The sequence below is a fragment of the Nipponia nippon genome, unplaced genomic scaffold (genome assembly GCF_047370975.1).
Source record: "Nipponia nippon isolate SJK-2023a ecotype South Korea unplaced genomic scaffold, ASM4737097v1 scaffold_4, whole genome shotgun sequence".
Lineage (NCBI taxonomy): Eukaryota > Metazoa > Chordata > Aves > Pelecaniformes > Threskiornithidae > Nipponia > Nipponia nippon.
The window spans coordinates 21,211,854-21,214,844 of record NW_028262358.1 but is presented as its reverse complement, the minus strand read 5'-3'; positions in this window follow the sequence as shown (position 1 = coordinate 21,214,844).

Below are 2,991 nucleotides of genomic sequence, written 5' to 3'. Positions count from 1 at the left end.
GGCTCGGCGGGGGCGGGGCGGGCGGCGACGGGCGGCCCCGCCGGCCAATAGCGACGAGGCGGCGGGCGAGGGGGCGTGGCCGGAGGCGTGGCCGGCCCGCCGGGCGCCGGGGCGGTGATGTCATCGGCAGCCAATCGGGAGGGCGCGGCGCCGGCTCGCGCCCCGGGGCAGCAGCTGCTCGCCGTTGACAGGCGGAGGCGGGCGGGCCGCCCGCCCCCCCGCGGCAGCGCCCCCTGCAGGACGGGGTGGGCGCAGGCGGCGGCGGTACCGGTACCGGTAGCGGCCCGCGGCCGGGGGGCGCCGGGGCAGCCGGCCGGCCTTGCCGGTGGTACCCACCTCCGCGCCCGCTGAGGGAAACCGTTCGCAAAAAAACCCCGATAATTAAACGTCCCGAATCGGGCCCTTCATCAGGAAAAGCCACAAACGTCCCGGTAACCCCCGGCCCGCCGCCTCCTGGGCCACGCCGCCGCGTCAGGGAGCCGCACCTCGGAGAGAAGTGCCACCTCCCCATCACCACCGCCCCCCAAAACCGCCCTTCGAAGCCGACGGAGCGCGCTTGCGGGCGCCCGTCGCCCAGACGCGTGGTTCCCGCAGGCAGAGCTGTTCCCACCGCCCGTGGCAAAGGGCCAGCGAGACCACCGGCGGCCTGCGATGCGGGGCACGGAGGGCACAGACCCCCGCTCCTGGAGTTTCGGGGCAGCGCGGCCCCGAAACAGTACTGCCTGTCCCCCCCAGCCCTCGCAACAAGCCGTTCGATGATGCATACGTGGGGTCAAATCAAGGAGGCTTCTTTTTAGATGGTTTTCCTAACAATGCTCTTCTAACAAAAATAAACCCGCAGAAGATAATTCATGCAGAAAAACAATAACTTCCCTGAATGGCAGCTATAAATCACAGGGAGGGCAGAAGATGTCTCCCGCACGCAGCTCGGAGCCGGCTAGGCCTGTAGGTCTCCGCCTGCCTGACCTCCATGTTACCAACAGGTCCAGTTGCTCCGTGTTATGCAAATTCAGATCGAATCCAGCTTCTGGCATACTGCCAGTCCATCCTTGTCTGGCAAAGATCATGAGTGGTCACATTAGACTGGACTGTCCCGGTGTAAAAAGGAAAGCAATACAGGCTTGAGGACAAGATGTTAGGGACCAGTTACAAGGACAAGTATAAATCCCTTTCATCCTTTCTGTCAGACCTTGATATGGGTGAAATAATGAGCTCTCACCCTCGCTACGGGTGCACTACCAGGAAAAAGGTGAAAATTGATTTTTGAGCCGTATGAATCGACTCATTGAACACCAGGAGGGTACCTGGCAGCGGCGCGAGATTTTTGCACCTCTTCCTTCCCCACTGTGCAATCTATTTTAGCGTTTCCTGGTTCAGCAACCGCATCTCATCACGTATCAATCCGTCGCGTCAGAGATGGGGAAAGTGGCATCGCCAGAAGGATGCATCCCACCATATCCTCCCTGATGGAGGGAGTGCCAGAGAGTTTCACCTACACCCAGGAATGCAAACCCTTTGAGCTAGAGGAGGAAGGGTGAAGTTAAAGCAGATAGGATGTTGTCAGTATGATAACATTGAACCTAAATTAGCCCCCAAAGATTTTGGTTCTGGGGTGAACACGGAGAATTAGTTTTTCAACAGGGATTTTCAAGCTGTGACTACCAATCCAACCGGGACTATTACCATAAATAGTGCAAAATGCAGTAATATCAGCATTCAGCAATTCAGAGTAAAAAAATCTCACGAAAACAGATAAGAAGATTTCAGACGCACTGAATACTTGATTTTTTTGATGAACAGTTCTAACTTAAACAGAAAGTTGAGTCATTCTCCTCACAGCCATCCCTTAAACAATCAGTTACTTTCCCCTAAACATCCCTCGCAGGACAGTGACTCATCCAGCACAAACTCAGGCTTTCGGTTTCCAGTCTTGCAATGCCACCAGTTCTTGCAATGCCACCAGTTCTCCTGCACGCTGGAGAGGAAAGGGGAGCCGGGGCAAGGCTCTCGCATGCAACAGCTTCACCTCCAGCAATCTGCTCCCACTGAGAGCAAACAGGTGGGCAAAGACTTTGAGCAAGTCAGTCATGGAGTGGCTTCATCCTCACACCAGCAGAGACTGCAGTCTGGAGGTGTTACCTTCTGAAGGCTTATAAAATATAAGTCACCATGATGCCCAGCATAAAGGCAAGTTGGGCTTCTAATACTGGCATGTAATTACTGCATTAGCAGTTGCCCTCCCCAACGAGACAGCGAACAGATCAATGGAGAAATGCACCAGTCTCAGGCTATCTCCACAAACATGGTTCAGTTCCCCAGAGGTGCCAGCGTGACACATCACTCTATCTTTTTCATGCTCTCTATTCCTCTTTGTCCGTGGCTTGCTGCGGTTGGCACCGGGCTCACTGCAGAGACGAGGCTTAGCTCATGCTTCCCTCAAACTGTCCTTTCAAGCCACGCTCGGGCTTGGGGAAGGAGCTCTCTATGGGCTTGCGCTCTATTCACTGCTTGAAATGGTCCTTCCAACCACGGCAACTGGAAATGGTGTTTCTGTGTTTGGGCATCCTCCCAAAGTCAGACGTGTCCTAAAGCAAACATTTGCTAGAAAACACTTGGAATCATTGATTTAGCTATCTTTTACTTTCTGACCAAATTTCTTAATACTAACAACGTGAACCGAGGAAATGTTTCATGACTTGTTTATGGAGGAGCTCAGCTCGCAGAAGAGCCGTGCAGAGCTTACCCATGGCAAGCACTGCTCCCTTCTGAAGGATACTCAGCCTTTGCCAATTTTCTTACAATACAAAGTGAGGCCAAATGTAATTTTGTCTCATATTTGACTTATCTTTATATTTTTCTAAGAATGTTGACTATAAGTTACTATTCATCCCTGGTTTCAGAGGATTTCCTACAGAACTTTTACTGACTTCATCTTTAATATATTTTATTAGCCTATGACATAAAAGATTGGCCTTTTTCCTGCTCTCAGAA